Genomic DNA, 17509 nt, shown 5'->3' on the forward strand with positions numbered 1-17509 from the left:
ACTCAAACTTTTTAAAGATTGGCCCTCCTGGGCTGAGTTATTAATTTTCTAATCTTTTCTATCCCATTGTCCTTCTTTATTTTTCATCTACTTTCTTAGTGATTTATCTTTTAAACCTCTGAAAATGCCTCTTTGTGTAGAAGGCTATTTTTGTATTACTGATTATTTGTTATGTTGTATCTCTCAGAATATTAGTGATAATTTTTTTGAAAATATCTCTTCACCTTGTCTCTTTTTTTGCCAACAACCTCTTATCTTTTGGTTTATTTTGGTCTCTATCCTTTATCCTAGAGGATTTCCTTAAATAACTGGTGACCTTTGGCTGTCAGTTCATATTTAAAGTGCAGACACTGAAACACACACGAAACCCCCAAAACAGATCCTGGCTAGAAGCTGTGTGTGCATGAGTTGGATTTGTGGACTGATTGATTTCGTCATCCAAGACATTTTCTTGGGGGATTCATGACTGCCAGCGTCTTCCAGTTTTGACTTGCGAATGGTTCAGATTACTCAGACAAGAAGCTCAAAGGGTAAAATGAGTCAAATGTAGGGGCTGGAGGAATAAGCAGACTTTCTCTCATTCCCTTTGTTTGCTCAATATTTCTTCTTCCTCATGTTTCCTGAGGCTCATCTTTTCCAGAGAATAAATCTCATAACTTCTACCAGTATGGCAGAAGTAATCTGGGCTATAATTTGTTCTGTTTTCTGAATTTTAGCATAAATACCAAAAGCATTTATTGAAATTCTTCCAAAATTATTTTGTGAATGAGCTTACACAGGGAAAGTGAACATAATAATATAAAGAGGAAAAAAAGAAGTACAGGCCATCAAAAAAAAAAAAAAGGAGAGTGATACAAATGTCATCTTCTTATAGCTTAAAGTCCTAGGCAACCTGGGGTCCTCTTATGGAGAGCAAAACAAAGCCATGTACAGAATTGGTCATACAGTGGATGCCTTGATTTTTTAAAATAATGCTATTGAAGAGTGTAACAAAACCATGAACGCAGCCTCATTAAAGATTTAATTAACTTTTTTAATGAAAAGAATCTCTAATACAGACTGGTGTTTTGTAACTTAAAACCTTGACCTGAATTGATTGTAATAGTAGTAAATATGATCATTTATATTAGTATGCCATCTAATGTCAGAAAAGTCGTTTGATTCTCATACAGCAAAGTCTTCTGATGTTGATAATGAAGAGGCTATTGGTGTATGTAAGGAAGTGATGTAGAAAGTGAGGCTTTGAAAAAGTGAGCAATGGAGGGAGAGAGTTCTTTCGTGAGGCCTTTCAGCAGATTCTAAGAAAGCCCTTGGGCTGATAGTGAACATTTCCTAGCCATTCTTACTAATGCTAAGCCCTGTTTACTCAAGATCACCAAAGTATTATATTCCTACATCTGAACAAACATAGAGTGTGTCTGAGTAAGGAAAAGGTTGACATGAGTTTTGATGGCATTCCTGTCTCTTTGACCTAGAAGGTTTTCTTGATGAACAGGGGTGAGCATTATATAGATGCCCTTTTCTATAACCTTGACCTCATTGTTTCTTAAATAGAACTTCCATAAAGCTCCTTGTTTGTAGTTCCATATTTACCATCCATTCTATAGGGTACCTGTTCATCAAATTTCTAAGTCTTTCTAAAGCTCTGCCAGTGGTGGAGGGGGGTGGGGATCAGCTTTCTTCAAGGCTCCTCTCAGGTGTCAGCTTCTTGGGTCTGTGTCAGTCATCACGGCTGTCCATCTGCTCTTCTGAAATTTTATTGATTTAATCTATAAATCCATTCTTTTTGCATTGAGGGTCTAAGTATGTGTACTTTCTGCCAAATTCTAATTCTGTTATTATTCACTGGTCTTAGTTAGGTACCTTTAAGAATATCTAGGAAAACTGTTTAAGCCTGGACAGAGCAGCCATGGGTTCAGCTGTTCCTAGAAGGAGAGGGAGGAGGAAAACTAGCTCACCACCCACTAAGCTTTTCCTGGAAGCCAGGTGCTATTATCATCTCAATCTTTCTTTCCTTCATCTCTCCTTTTCCTTAACCTTACAGAATTTTTCATTTTTCCAAAACTATCCCAGAATTCCCCAAATTATTTATTCCTGCCTCTGGATTAGATTTCTCTTGACATTATCTCTTCCTCTTTCACCCTCCTAATCCCCAACTCACTGGGTATACCTCCCTCTTGCCTTTATGCCTGGACCTCCTCCTGGACCTATGAGGACTTCCAATGCCAAGGATTTGTAGAAGATTAGAAGAGCAAAGGACTTCAGAGCATTTCTCAAAGTGTGTTCTATGATAGGTCCCTTCACATGTTTAAAGAACTGAAATAAACATTAAAAAGGGGTGGGATGCCTGGGTTGCTTAGTTGGTGGAGCATCTGACTTGATACCACATCTTGATCTCAGCGTTGTGAGTTAAAGCCCTCACTGGGTGTGGAGTATACCTAAAAAAAAAAAAAAAAAAAGAAAGAAAAGAAAAATGAAATAAGATAAAGCAAAATCATGTGTGTGTGTGTGTGTATAAAATAAAATTATGTATATATATACGGCTTTATGACCACATAAGTTTGAGAGACACCATTAACAAAAATACCAAAGTTTTTGTATTGCTGGACTCTGCAAGGGCTTTAAAATGTTAATGTGCTTCCTGACTCTTCAAAGGGGGATGCTAAAATGCACTTTTAACAAACTTTATTCTCCTTTTTCTTCTTTCCAACTTTAATCTCCATCAACCTTTGATCACTTTAATTTCTTGGACAATCTCATATCTGTTGTCTCTTTTATCAAAAAAAGCTAGGGGATGGGGTACCTGAGTGGTTCAGTCGGTTAAGCAACCGAGTCTTGATTTCAGCTCGGGCAGATCATGATCTCAGGGTCCTGAGCTTGAGCTCTGTGTCTGGCTTCATGCTGGTGTGAAGCTTATTTAAGATTCTCTCTCTCAAAAAAAAAAAAAAAAAAAAAAAGATTCCCTCTCTCCTTGTCCCTCTGCACCCTGCCCCCAAATCTGAGTACTTTGGATGGTTTATAATAAATTAATGAGTTCATTATCACTTAAAGCTAACCAAATTAGGAAAGGAAATATCATTAATTAGTTTACTAAAGTGCTTTGAAGGAGTGACATAAACATACAGATGGAAAACAACTAGATAAAGTTTCCTTTTTTTTTTGGTCACACCCTAATTGAAAAATTATTTTAAAGTTGGGTTTCCATGAGATCAGAAACAGCATGGGAAGTAGGGAATATAGTGACTGAAGAATCATGGGTGGGAACTTCTTAGAAGCAGAAAACACATAAAAACTTGAACCTCTGGATAAAGAAGAGAAAGGCATTAAATTATCAAGACCAAGGATGGAGATAGGCTCACCCAAAATCTTTATACGTGGCTGTGATGAGAAAATTTGGACAGATTCCCTGTGCTTGCGGATGACTAGAAACTTCCATGTTGTGAGATGCCAACCTGTCAGGAAGAGCCAGAGACACTTCTTTTGGAAAAAAAAAATTAATAAATTTTAGCTAGGATAAAGGCAAGATAATGCCAGTCTTTGCATATGAGATCAGTTGTCTTCCAGTTTAGTAGAAATGCAACACAAAGCTGGTCAGTAAATGTCAGGGCAGGTACAACAACAAGGTGGATTTGAGGTTCACCTGGGTTAGTGTCTAGGAGACACTAAAACATGTGGTTCATAGTTCTAGGTGCCGCTGTGACCAAAAACCCTATGAGGGGCACCTGGGTGGCTCAGTGGGTTAAAGCCTCTGCCTTCGGCTCAGGTTGTGGTCCCAGGGTCCTGGAATTGAGACCCGCATTGGGCTCTCTGCTCAGCAGGGAGCCTGCTTCCTCCTTTCTCTGCCTGTCTCTCTGCCTACTTGTGATCTCTGTCAAGTGGATAAATAAAATCTTTAAAAAAAAAAGAACTTCCTTAAAAAAAAACAAACCTATGAAAATTTTGGCTCTTATCAGTGAATATGTTAAATCAGAGCTAATGATATCCTACTACTAGTAAGATGGTGCCCCCATTGACTGAGCCATGTGTAAGTAATTCTGATTACTACAAACTGCTGAATAGAGGATGAAACCGAAGAAGGCCTACCAGAGCAAAATTGGAATTTAGTATGGAACAGGTAGAGCTCGTTGTCTGAGTGAGATATATGTTGGGACATAGAAAGGCCACTGTGAGTCAAATCTCAGTTGGAAGATCAAGCATCATTTCAAGCATCGTTCACAGTTCATCCATGCTGTCACAAATGGGAAGATATCTAAAAAAGTAAAACAAAAACAAATGGGAGGGTATCTTCCTTTTGAATGGCTGGAAAATATTTTACTGTGTATATGTATACATTTTTTTTTCTCCATTGATGGACTTGTTCCCATATCTTGCTATTGTGAATAATGCTATAATAAACATGGGGTGCAGATGTCTTGTTGAAATCTCATTTTCATTTCCTTTGGATATATATACAGAAGTAGAATTGGATCATATGGTTAATTTATTTTTAATTTTTTGAAAACCTCCATTTTGTTTTTTATAGTGGTTAGATCAATTTATATTCCTACCAGCAATGTATAAATATTCTGTTTTTATTGCATCCTTGCCAGCACCAGTTGTCTCTTGTCTTCTTGATGGTAGCCGTTTTAATAAGTGTGAGGTGTTATCTCACTGTGGTTTCAACTTGCATTTCCCTTGTGATTAGTGATATTGAACATCAGTTCATGTGTCTGTTGGACATTTTGATGTGCAGTTCAGAGTAATGTCTATTTAATTCTCCTGCCCTGTTTTTAATTTTTAATCGGATCCAATTTTTAATTGGATTTTTTTCTGTTACTGTGTTGACTTACTTCTTTATAGATTTTGAATGCTAACCTCTTATCTAATATATAGTTTGAAGAAATTTTCTCCCATTCTATAGGTTGTCTTTTTATTTGGCTGTTTCTTTTGCTGTGCAGAAGCTTTTGAGTTTGATGTAATCCTATTTGTTAAATTTTCTTTTATCACTAATGATTTTTGTATTGTATTAAAAAATATTGCCAAGACCAGTATCAGTGACCTTCTTCCATATGCTTTCTTTTATGAGTTTAATTGTATTAGGTATTATGTCTAGGTCTTTGATCCATGTCAAGTTAAATTTTTTTAATGGTGTGAAATAGAGGTCCAATTTCATAATTCTATATATATTTCTTTAGCATTCCCAGCACCATTTGTTGGAGATATTTTCTGCAGTAGGTATTCTTGGCCCCTTTGTCAAATACGAATTGACCATATATGCCAGGGTTTAATTATGGACTCTCCATTATGTTTTATTAGTAGACATGTCTATTTTTTTTTTTTGTGAGTATCATACTGTTCTTATTACTATGGCTTTGTAGTATAGTTTGAAATTCAGAAGCCTGATACCTCTCTGCCTTTGTTCTTTTTTTCTCAGGATTACTTTGGCTCTTTGGGGTGTTTTGTGGTTCCTCCAAATTTTGGGGATTGTTTCCTATATTTCTGTGAAAAATTCCTTTGGTATTTTAATGGTGATTGCTTTGAATCTGTAGATAGCTTTGGGAGGTATGGTCATTCTAATAATACTGATTCTTCCAGTACATGAACGTGGGATGTCTTTCTTTTTATGTTTTCTTCATTTCTTTTAGCAAAGTTTTGTAGTTTTCATTGCATGTATGTTTCATTGTCTTGAGTAAATTTATTCCTAAGGATTTTATTATTTTTGATACTATTGTGAATGGGATGGTTTTCTTTCTCTTTTTTTCTAATTGATCCATCATTAGTATAAAGGAATACAATTGATTTCTCTATATTGATTTTGTGTCTTAACACTTCACTGCAATTGTTAACTCCCATAGTCTTTTAAAGACTAATTATTTGGGATTTTCTTTTAAATCATATCACCAGCAAATGAAGACGATTTTACTTCTTTCTTTCCTATTTGAGATAAATTTTATTTCTTTGTCTTGCCTAATTGCACTAGCTAGGACTTCCAGTAATGTGTTGAATAGGAGTGGTGAGAGTGGACGTCTTGGCCTTGTTCCTCATCTTAGAAGAAATGTTTCAGTTTCTCCCCATTGAATATAATGTTAACTGTGGGTCTGTCATACATGATCTTTATTTTGTTGAGGTATATTCTGTCAATACACAGTTTGTTGAAGATTTTTATCATAAGACAATATTGTATAGTCAGATGCTTTTTTTCTATGTCTGTTGAAATGATCATCTGATTTATCTCTTTCCTTTATTGAAGTGTGATGTGTTACATTTATTGATTCACATATGTTGAACCATCCCAGGGATAAATCCCCCTTGGTCATGGTGTATTATACTTTTAATATGTTCTAGAATTTGGTTTGCTAATATGTCATTGAGAATTTTTGCATCTGTTTTCATTAGGGATATTGGTTTATATATTTGGTCTTGTATTTTTATCTAGTTTTAGTATCAAAGTAATGCTGATTTTGTAGAATGCGTTTGAAAGTGTTTCTTCCTCTTCAATATTTTGGAAGAGCTTGAGGAAGATTGGTGTCAATTCTTCAGTTGTTTGGTAGAATTCTCTGGTGAAGTATCTTATCTGGTCCCAGAGATTTCACTTTGGGGAGTTGGTGTTTTTTTGTTTTTGTTTTTTAATTCAGTCTTTTTACTCATTATTGGATTTTCTATTTCTTCCTGATTGAGTCTTGGTACATTATGAGCTTCTAGCAACATATCCATTTCTTCTAGGTTATATAATTTGTTGCCATATAATTCTTCACTTTAGTTCTCATGATTGTTTTTATTTTTTAGCGTCAGTTATAATGTCTTCTCTTTCATTTCTGATTTTATTTATTCGAGCCTTCTCTCTTCAGTTAGTTTAGCTGAAAGTTTGCCAATTTTGTTGATCTTTTTTAGAGAACCAGCTTTTAGTTTTGTTGATTCTTTCTCTTGTCTATGTGGTCTGTATTTCATAATTTCTGCTCTGATCCTTATTATTTCCTTCTTCTGCTAACTTTGAGCTTAACTTTTTCTATTTACTGAAGGTGCAAAGTTAGGTTGTTTGAGATCTTTCTAACTTCTTAATGTAGGCATTTGTAGCCATAAACTTTCCTCTTAGAACTGCTGTTGCTGTATTACAGTGTTTTCAGTTTCTTTTGTTTTGACATAATTTTTAATTTCCCTTTTGATTTCTTCTTTGACCAAATGGCTGCTTAGAAGTGTGTTATTTAGCTTCCACAATTTGTAGATCTTACTTTCCTCTTGTTGCTGATTTCCAGTATTATACCATTGTGTTCAGAGAAGATAGTTGGTATGATTTCAGTCTTCCTAAATTTGCTAAGATCTGTTTTGTGACTTATGGCATGATCTACCCTGGAGATTTTTCCATGTGCATTTGAGAAGAATGTGTAATCTGCAGCTATTGGATGGACTGTCCTGTACATGTGTATTAGGTCAATTTTTTTAAAAAAAATGTTCAATTCCATTGTTTCCTTGTTGATTTTCTTACTGAATGATCTACCCATTGTTGGTGGTGGGGTACTGAGGTTCCCTACAAGAGCTTATCAGCTTTTTGACTAAGGTCAAGTGCAAAGTACCCTACAATTATTGTACTGTCATGTATTTCTTCCTTAAGATCTGTTATTAATTGCTTAATACATTTAACACCTGTTAAATACATTGTTAAATTGCTCAATACATTTAACATCTGTGCTCAGGTGTTAAGAACATTATCAATTTATGATCACTGTATTTTCTTGAGGTACTGACCCCTTATCGTTTTATAATGACCTTCTTTCTCTTACTACCCATTTGGCTTGAAGTCTATTTTGTGAGATAAATGGCTATGCCTGCCTTCTTTTCATTTCCATTTGCTTGGAATATCAACTTGTATCCTTTCATTAGGAACTTATTAGTGTCTTCAGAGCTGAAATGATTCAGAGCATATAATTGGGTGTTTTTAATTTTAAATCCATGCAGCCACTCTGTGCTTTTTGACTGGTGAGTACAAACCATTTACATTATTGATAATGCAAGGATTTACTGCTGTCATTTATCTTTTACCTTTTGGTTATTTTGTGTATCTTTTGTTTCTTTTTCTTTCCTTTTATGTTTATGTCTACTTTTGTAAGTTGGTGGTTTTGCATGTTGATTTGCTCAGTCTTGCTCTTTTTTATGTATAACGTCCCTGCTCTAGATTTTTGCTTTGTGGTTACCAAGCATTACATAAATATCTCCTAGATAAAATAATTCTTTTTTTTCTGCTGAAGCAATTAATCTTCATTCATCTACAAATGTTCCATCTTTATACTCTTTATATTTTTCACGTCACAAATTATCACTATATATGCTGTGATTTTATTACCAAGTTATAGTAGATAGTTATTTTTAAAACAATTTTCCTTTATCCTCTATGTTATAGTTAAGAGTTTATTATACTATTCTATAAAAGAGTTACAGTATTCCAATTCTTTTTTTTTTCATAGTTACATGCATCTCTGCCTTTCTTTTTTTTTTTTTTTTAATTTTATTTTTTTTTTATTTTTAATTTTTTATTTTTTATAAACATATATTTTTATCCCCAGGGGTACAGGTCTGTGAATCACCAGGTTTACACACTTCACAGCACTCACCAAATCACATACCCTCCCCAATGTCCATAATCCCACCCCCTTCTCCCAAACCCCCTCCCCCCGGCAACCCTCAGTTTGTTTCGTGAGATTAAGAGTCACTTATGGTTTGTCTCCCTCCCAATCCCATCTTGTTTCATTTATTCTTCTTCTACCCACTTAAGCCTCCATGTTGTATCACCACTTCCTCATATCAGGGAGATCATATGATAGTTGTCTTTCTCTGCTTGACTTATTTCGCTAAGCATGATACGCTCTAGTTCCATCCATGTTGTTGCAAATGGCAAGATTTCATTTCTTTTGATGGCTGCATAGTATTCCATTGTGTATATATACCACATCTTCTTGATCCATTCATCTGTTGATGGACATCTAGGTTCTTTCCATAGTTTGGCTATTGTGGACATTGCTGCTATACACATTCGGGTGCATGTGCCCCTTTGGATCACTACATTTGTATCTTTAGGGTAAATACCCAATAGTGCAATTGCTGGGTCATAGGGCAGTTCTATTTTCAACATTTTGAGGAACCTCCATGCTGTTTTCCAGAGTGGCTGCACCAGCTTGCATTCCCACCAACAGTGTAGGAGGGTTCCCCTTTCTCCGCATCCTCGCCAGCATCTGTCATTTCCTGATTTGTTGATTTTAGCCATTCTGACTGGTGTGAGGTGATATCTCATTGTGGTTTTGATTTGTATTTCCCTGATGCCGAGTGATATGGAGCACTTTTTCATGTGTCTGTTCGCCATCTGGATGTCTTCTTTGCAGAAATGTCTGTTCATGTCTTCTGCCCATTTCTTGATTGGATTATTTGTTCTTTGGGTGTTGAGTTTGCTAAGTTCTTTATAGATTCTGGACACTAGTCCTTTATCTGATATGTCGTTTGCAAATATCTTCTCCCATTCTGTCAGTTGTCTTTTGATTTTGTTAACTGTTTCCTTTGCTGTGCAAAAGCTTTTGATCTTGATGAAATCCCAGTAGTTCATTTTTTCCCTAGCTTCCCTTGCCTTTTGCGTAGTTCCTAGGAAGATGTTGCTGCGGCAGAGGTCGAAGAGGTTGCTGCCCGTGTTCTCCTCAAGGATTTTGATGGATTCCTTTCGTACATTGAGATCCTTCATCCATTTTGAGTCTATTTTTGTGTGTGGTGTAAGGAAATGGTCCAATTTCATTTTTCTGCATGTGGCTGTCCAATTTTCCCAACACCATTTATTGAAAAGGCTGTCTTTTTTCCATTGGACATTCTTTCCTGCTTTGTCGAAGATTAGTTGACCATAGATTTGAGGGTCTATTTCTGGGCTCTCTATTCTGTTCCATTGATCTATGTGTCTGTTTTTGTGCCAGTACCATGCTGTCTTGATGATGACAGCTTTGTAATAGAGCTTAAAGTCCGGAATTGTGATGCCACCAACGTTGGCTTTCTTTTTCAATATCCCTTTGGCTATTCGAGGTCTTTTCTGGTTCCATATAAATTTTAGCATTATTTGTTCCATTTCTTTGAAAAAGATGGATGGTACTTTTATAGGAATTGCATTAAATGTGTAGATTGCTTTAGGTAGCATAGACATTTTCACAATATTTATTCTTCCAATCCAGGAGCATGGAACATTTTTCCATTTGTTTGTGTCTTCCTCAATTTCTTTCATGAGAACTTTATAGTTTTCTGAGTATAGATTCTGTGTCTCTTTGGTTAGGTTTATTCCTAGGTATCTTATGGTTTTGGATGCAATTGTGAATGGGATTGACTCCTTAATATCTCTTTCTTCTGTCTTGCTGTTGGTGTAGAGAAATGCAACTGATTTGTGTGCATTGATTTTATATCCTGACACTTTACTGAATTCCTGTATAAGTTCTAGCAGTTTTGGAGTGGAGTCTTTTGGGTTTTCCACATATAGTATCATATCATCTGCGAAGAGTGATAATTTGACTTCTTCTTTGCCGATTTGGATGCCTTTAATTTCCTTTTGTTGTCTGATTGCTGAGGCTAGGACCTCTAGTACGATGTTGAATAGCAGTGGTGATAATGGACATCCCTGCCGTGTTCCTGACCTTAGCGGAAAAGCTTTCAGTTTTTCTCCATTGAGAATGATATTTGCGGTGGGTTTTTCATAGATGGATTTGATGATATTGAGGTATGTGCCCTCTATCCCTACACTTTGAAGAGTTTTGATCAGGAAGGGATGTTGTACTTTGTCAAATGCTTTTTCAGCATCTATTGAGAGTATCATATGGTTCTTGTTCTTTCTTTTATTGATGTGTTGTATCACATTGACTGATTTGCGGATGTTGAACCAACCTTGCAGCCCTGGAATAAATCCCACTTGGTCGTGGTGAATAATCTTTTTAATGTACTGTTGAATCCTATTGGCTAGTATTTTGTTGAGTATTTTCGCATCTGTGTTCATCAAGGATATCGGTCTATAGCTCTCTTTTTTGGTGGGATCCTTGTCTGGTTTTGGGATCAAGGTGATGCTGGCCTCATAAAATGAGTTTGGAAGTTTTCCTTCCATTTCTATTTTTTGGAACAGTTTCAGGAGAATAGGAATTAGTTCTTCTTTAAATGTTTGGTAGAATTCCCCCGGGAAGCCGTCTGGCCCTGGGCTTTTGTTTGTTTGAAGATTTTTAATGACTGTTTCAATCTCCTTACTGGTTATGGGTCTGTTCAGGCTTTCTATTTCTTCCTGGTTCAGTTGTGGTAGTTTATATGTTTCTAGGAATGCATCCATTTCTTCCAGATTGTCAAATTTATTGCCGTAGAGTTGCTCATAGTATGTTCTTATAATAGTTTGTATTTCTTTGGTGTTAGTTGTGATCTCTCCTCTTTCATTCATGATTTTATTTATTTGGGTCCTTTCTCTTTTCTTTTTGATAAGTCGGGCCAGGGGTTTATCAATTTTATTAATTCTTTCAAAGAACCAGCTCCTAGTTTCGTTGATTTGTTCTATTGTTTTTTTGGTTTCTATTTCATTGATTTCTGCTCTGATCTTTATGATTTCTCTTCTCCTGCTGGGCTTAGGGTTTCTTTCTTGTTCTTTCTCCAGCTCCTTTAGGTGTAGGGTTAGGTTGTGTACCTGAGACCTTTCTTGTTTCTTGAGAAAGGCTTGTACCGCTATATATTTTCCTCTCAGGACTGCCTTTGTTGTGTCCCACAGATTTTGAACCGTTGTATTTTCATTATCATTTGTTTCCATGATTTTTTTCAATTCTTCTTTAATTTCCCGGTTGACCCATTCATTCTTTAGAAGGATACTGTTTAGTCTCCATGTATTTGGGTTCTTTCCAAACTTCCTTTTGTGGTTGAGTTCTAGCTTTAGAGCATTGTGGTCTGAAAATATGCAGGGAATGATCCCAATCTTTTGATACCGGTTGAGTCCTGATTTAGGACCGAGGATGTGATCTATTCTGGAGAATGTTCCATGTGCACTAGAGAAGAATGTGTATTCTGTTGCTTTGGGATGAAATATTCTGAATATATCTGTGATGTCCATCTGGTCCAGTGTGTCGTTTAAGGCCTTTATTTCCTTGCTGATCTTTTGCTTGGATGACCTGTCCATTTCAGTGAGGGGAGTGTTAAAGTCCCCTACTATTATTGTATTATTGTTGATGTGTTTCTTTGATTTTGTTATTAATTGGTTTATATAGTTGGCTGCTCCCACATTGGGGGCATAGATATTTAAAATTGTTAAATCTTCTTGTTGGACAGACCCTTTGAGTATGATATAGTGTCCTTCCTCATCTCTTATTATAGTCTTTGGCTTAAAATCTAATTGATCTGATATAAGGATTGCCACTCCTGCTTTCTTCTGATGTCCATTAGCATGGTAAATTCTTTTCCACCCCCTCACTTTAAATCTGGAGGTGTCTTCGGGCTTAAAATGTGTTTCTTGGAGGCAACATATAGATGGGTTTTGTTTTTTTATCCATTCTGATACCCTGTGTCTTTTGACAGGGGCATTTAGCCCATTCACATTCAGGGTAACTATTGAGAGATATGAATTTAGTGCCATTGTATTGCCTGTAAGGTGACTGTTACTGTATAGGTCTCTGTTCCTTTCTGATCTACCACTTGTAGGCTCTCTCTTTGCTTAGAGGACCCCTTTCAATATTTCCTGTAGAGCTGGTTTGGTATTTGCAAATTCTTTCAGTTGTTGTTTGTCCTGGAAGCTTTTAATCTCTCCTTCAATTTTCAATGATAGCCTAGCTGGATATAGTATTCTTGGCTGCATGTTTTTCTCGTTTAGTGCTCTGAAAATATCATGCCAGCTCTTTCTGGCCTGCCAGGTCTCTGTGGATAAGTCAGCTGCCAATCTAATATTTTTACCATTGTATGTTACAGACTTCTTTTCCCGGGCTGCTTTCAGGATTTTCTCTTTGTCATTGAGACTTGTAAATTTTACTATTAGGTGACGGGGTGTGGGCCTATTCTTATTGATTTTGAGGGGCATTCTCTGAACCTCCTGAATTTTGATGCTCGTTCCCTTTGCCATATTGGGGAAATTCTCCCCAATAATTCTCTCCAGTATACCTTCTGCTCCCCTCTCACTTTCTTCTTCTTCTGGAATCCCAATTATTCTAATGTTGTTTCGTCTTATGGTGTCACTTTTCTCTCGAATTCTCCCCTCGTGGTCCAGTAGCTGTTTGTCCCTCTTTTGCTCAGCTTCTTTATTCTCTGTCATTTGGTCTTCTATATCACTAATTCTTTCTTCTGCCTCATTTATCCTAGCAGTTAGAGCCTCCATTTTTGATTGCACCTCATTAATAGCTTTTTTGATTTCACCTTGGTTAGATTTTAGTTCTTTTATTTCTCCAGAAAGGGCTTTTATATCTCTCGAGAGGGTTTCTCTCATATCTTCCATGCCTTTTTCGAGCCCGGCTAGAACCTTGAGAATTGTCATTCTGAACTCTAGATCTGACATATTACCGATGTCTGTATTGATTAGGTCCCTAGCCTTCGGTACTGCCTCTTGTTCTTTTTTTTGTGTTGAATTTTTCCGTCTTGTCATTTTGTCCAGATAAGAGTAAATGAAGGGGCAAGTAAAATACTAAAAGGGTGGCAACAACCCCAGGAAAATATGCTTTAACCAAATTAGAAGAGATCCAAAATCGTGAGTGGGGAGAAAGGGGATAAAAAGAGGTTCAAAAAGGAAGAAAGAAAAAAGAAAAAAAAAAAAAAAAAAAGAAAAGAATATTTTTAAAGAAAGAAAACGCCTAAGAAAAATGTAAAATATATATATATATATATATATATATATATATATATATATTAGATAAACTAGTAAAAAATCGTTAAAAAAGAAAAAGGTAACAGTTAAAAAAAAATTTTACCCGAAGGCGAGAAAAAAAAAAAAATGAAAAAGAAAAAATTAAATTAACTGCAAGACTAAAAAAAATCACAGGAAAAAAGCCATGAGTTCCGTGCTTGGCTTTCTCCTCCTCTGGAATTCTGCTGCTCTCCTTGGTATTGAAACCGCACTCCTTGGTAGGTGAACTTGGTCTCGGCTGGATTTCTTGTTGATCTTCTGGGGGAGGGGCCTGTTGTAGTGATTCTCAAGTGTCTTTGCCCCAGGCGGAATTACACCGCCCTTACCCGGGGCCGGGGTGAGTAATCCGCTCGGGTTTGCTTTCAGGAGCTTTTGTTCCCTGAGCGCTTTCCGTAGAGTTCCAGAGGACGGGAATACAAATGGCGGCCTCCTGGTCTCCGGCCCGGAGGAGCCGAGAGCCCAGGGCCCCACTCCTCAGTGCGCCCTCAGAGAACAGCGCCCAGTTACTCCCGTCTGCCTGACCTCCGGCCGCGCTCCGAGCTCACCGAGCCTGCGACCGGTTCAAGGTAACACGGAGCTGCGAGCTTACTGTCGGCTCTGTCTCTGTAGCCGGCTTTCCCGTTCCAATACCCGCAAGCTCTGCGACACTCAGACACCCCCGATCCTTCTGTGACCCTGCGGGACCTGAGGCCACGCTGACCCCGCGTGGGCTTCGCCCCGGTTTAGCCTCTGGAGCGATGTCCCTCAGCGGAACAGACTTTTAAAAGTCCTGATTTTGTGCGCGGTTGCTCCGCCGCTTGCCGAGAGCCGGCCCCTCCCCCCGGGGTCTATCTTCCCGTCGCTTTGGATTCACTTCTCCGCCGGTCCTACCTTTCAGAAAGTGGTTGTTTTTCTGTTTCCAGAATTGCTGTTCTTCTTCTCTTCGATCTGCCGATGGATTTTCAGGTGTTTGCAATCTTTAGATAAGCTATCTAGCTGATCTCCGGCTAGCTGAAGCAGTCTCAGCTTGCTACTTCTCCGCCATCTTGACTCCTCCTCCAGTATTCCAATTCTGACTGCTTATCAACTTAATCAGAATTCTGTGTACTTTTGCCCTTTTGTGTCAGCTCAAAGAGCTCTTTTCAACATTTTATGTAAGTCAGGTCTCATGGTGGTGAACTCCCTCAACTTTTGTTTGTTTGGGACAGCCTTTATTTCTGCTTCATATCTGAAGTATAACTTTGCCAAATGGATTATTCATGACTGACAGTTTTTATCTTCCAATATTCTGAATATGTCATTCTATTCTCTCCTTCCCTATAGAGTTTCTGCTGAGAAATTTGCTGATAGTGTAATGGGGGTGCCATTGCAGGCTACTGTCTTTTTTCCCTTGGCCTCTTTTAAAAGTCTTTCATTATCATTGATTTTTTAGAGTTTTAGTATAATGTGTCTTGGGAAAAGTCTTTGTGCATTGAAATAGTAAGGTGTGCTATTAGCTTCAAGAGCTTGTATATTCCTTCCCCAGGAAAGGACGTTCTCAGCTATTATTTCTTTAAATAGTCCCTCTGGGGGCACCTGGATGGTTCAGTGGGTTAAAGCCTCTGCCTTCGGTTTGGGTCATGATCCCAGGGTCCTGGGATCGAGTCCCTCATCGGGCTCTCTGCTCAGCGGGGAGCCTGCTTCCTCCCCTCTCTCTCTCTGCCTGCCTCTCTGTCTGCTTGTGATCTCTGTCTGTCAAATAAATAAATAAAATCTTCAAAATAAATAAATAAATAAATAAATAGTCCCTCTGCCCTCTTCTCCTTCTCATCTCTTTCTGGACTACCCATTATTCTTATATGGGCTTTTCTCATAGAATCAGATAATTCTCATAGGTTTTTCTTCACTTGTTAAAAATCTTATTTTCTCTCCTCATATACTTGAATCACTTCTGTATTTCTCTGTTCCAACTTAGTTATCCTGTCTTCCTTATAATCTGGTCTATTTCCACTGCTTGCCTAATACATTTTTTCATACCATTTCTTGAGTTCTTCATTTTGAGAATTTGATTCTTTTCATAATTTCAGTCTCTTTGGTAAAATACTCCTCTTAATTTTAGCTCTGAGATCATCATATTGTCTTTCTGAGTTTTCTTGTAGCTCATTGAATATCTTCATAATAACTATTTTAAATTCTGTTATCAGTTAGATTGCAGTATTCCATATCTTTGGTTTGGCTCATGGAAAAATTGTCATTTTCTGTTATACTCTGTTACCGTGATTTTTCATGATATTTGATGAAAAGTGCCTCTGCCACCATATTTGAAGCAGGACATAAACCTTATTTAGGCAAGTTTTTTGTTTTTGTTTTTAAGATTTTATTTATTTATCAGAGAGAGAGAAAGTAAGAGTACAAGCAAAGGGAGCAGCAGGGAGAGGGAGAAGCAGGCTCCTCCCCAAGGATGGTGCGTGATGAGGGCACTAGATCCTAGATCTGCGATCATGACAGAGGCCAAGGCAGATGCTTAACCAACTGAACCAACTAGGCATGCCGGTTTCGGGAGGTTATTTTTTTAAAAGATTTTATTTTTAAGTAATCTCTACACCCAGCCTGGGGCTCTTAGTCACAACCTGGAGATTCAGAGTCTCAGGCTCCACCAGCTAAGCCAGCCAGGTGCCCCCAGGCAAGGTTTTGTTTACTTTGATACCTATAGTTGAACACCTTGGTAGTTAGGAGCCCACCTTTTGTTTTCCAGAAGGTGGCGCTATAGCACCAATACTTGATTTCTCTACTGATGCTCAAAACACACACAAAAAGGCCAAGTGATGGTTGAGGTGGGAGGGGTTAAGTATGGCATGCCTCTGCCTTGGTAGGGGGAATCATCAAGTGTAAGCGGAGGGGGAGGTCCTAGAGGTCTATGGTTGGTTCTTTTGAGTCCTTTCCTTTACCTCTCTTTGTCTGCCTATTTCACTTCCCCTTTCCTCCCCTTAGTCACTGTGGTCTCCTCATTGAGAGCAACTGGTCCTAGACGCAGCAGCCCACAGGACCAGGCAAATTCATCACTCACCCACTCACTGCCTTCACCCTTGACCTTTTCTGCCAGAAAGGTCATGGCCCTAGCACCACCTCCCCTAATCTGCCACCTCTTCTGGGGTCCAGTTCACCCACATTCACATCCACGAGTGGATGGATCTCTGGGGTGTCCTTGTATGTTATACACAGGCACTTTTGGAAAGGAGGTAGTTATACAGGTCCCATTACTTGTATATCAGAAGGGAGAGAAAAAAAGGAATGACTCATACAGCCTTGCAGCCAACATCACTGTGGGAGTATATTTTGCTGTAGGACTCTAAGACAAGCTGAAAATAACAAGGAAGTACTTCAATTTAGGAAATACATTGTGAAATTTGGGTCTAATTTTCTCGAATTGGGAAATAGAATCCAGTCAGGTGCAGCAGTAAGTGTGCAGAGCCACTGACATTAGTAACCCACCCTTGGCAAATGGTAAGTGAGACTGTTCCAGTATGGGGGTAGAGAGAAAGGCCACACTTAGGGCTGCTGGGCCTCACTTTTGATCCTGCCATTTGCTTACTCCTGTGCCTTCTCTGACATTGGTCTCTGCTTGCCTGTCTGGAACAATGGATGATACTCCTGTCACCATTGCGTATTGTGAAGCAAAGTAACTTTATCAGTGAGGTGGATTTGGTATGG

The 17509-nt window shown here is 38.0% G+C and overlaps 1 protein-coding gene across 1 annotated transcript in view; it reads left to right on the forward strand.

Moving 5' to 3' along the window:
- The window catches only part of SLC27A6 (solute carrier family 27 member 6), a 70720-nt gene that overhangs the window by 16040 nt on the left and 37171 nt on the right, over window positions 1–17509 (forward strand). The window lies entirely within an intron of this gene.

This window comes from Mustela lutreola, chromosome 5 (assembly GCF_030435805.1).
Source record: "Mustela lutreola isolate mMusLut2 chromosome 5, mMusLut2.pri, whole genome shotgun sequence".
In the NCBI taxonomy this organism is placed as follows: Eukaryota; Metazoa; Chordata; class Mammalia; order Carnivora; family Mustelidae; genus Mustela; species Mustela lutreola.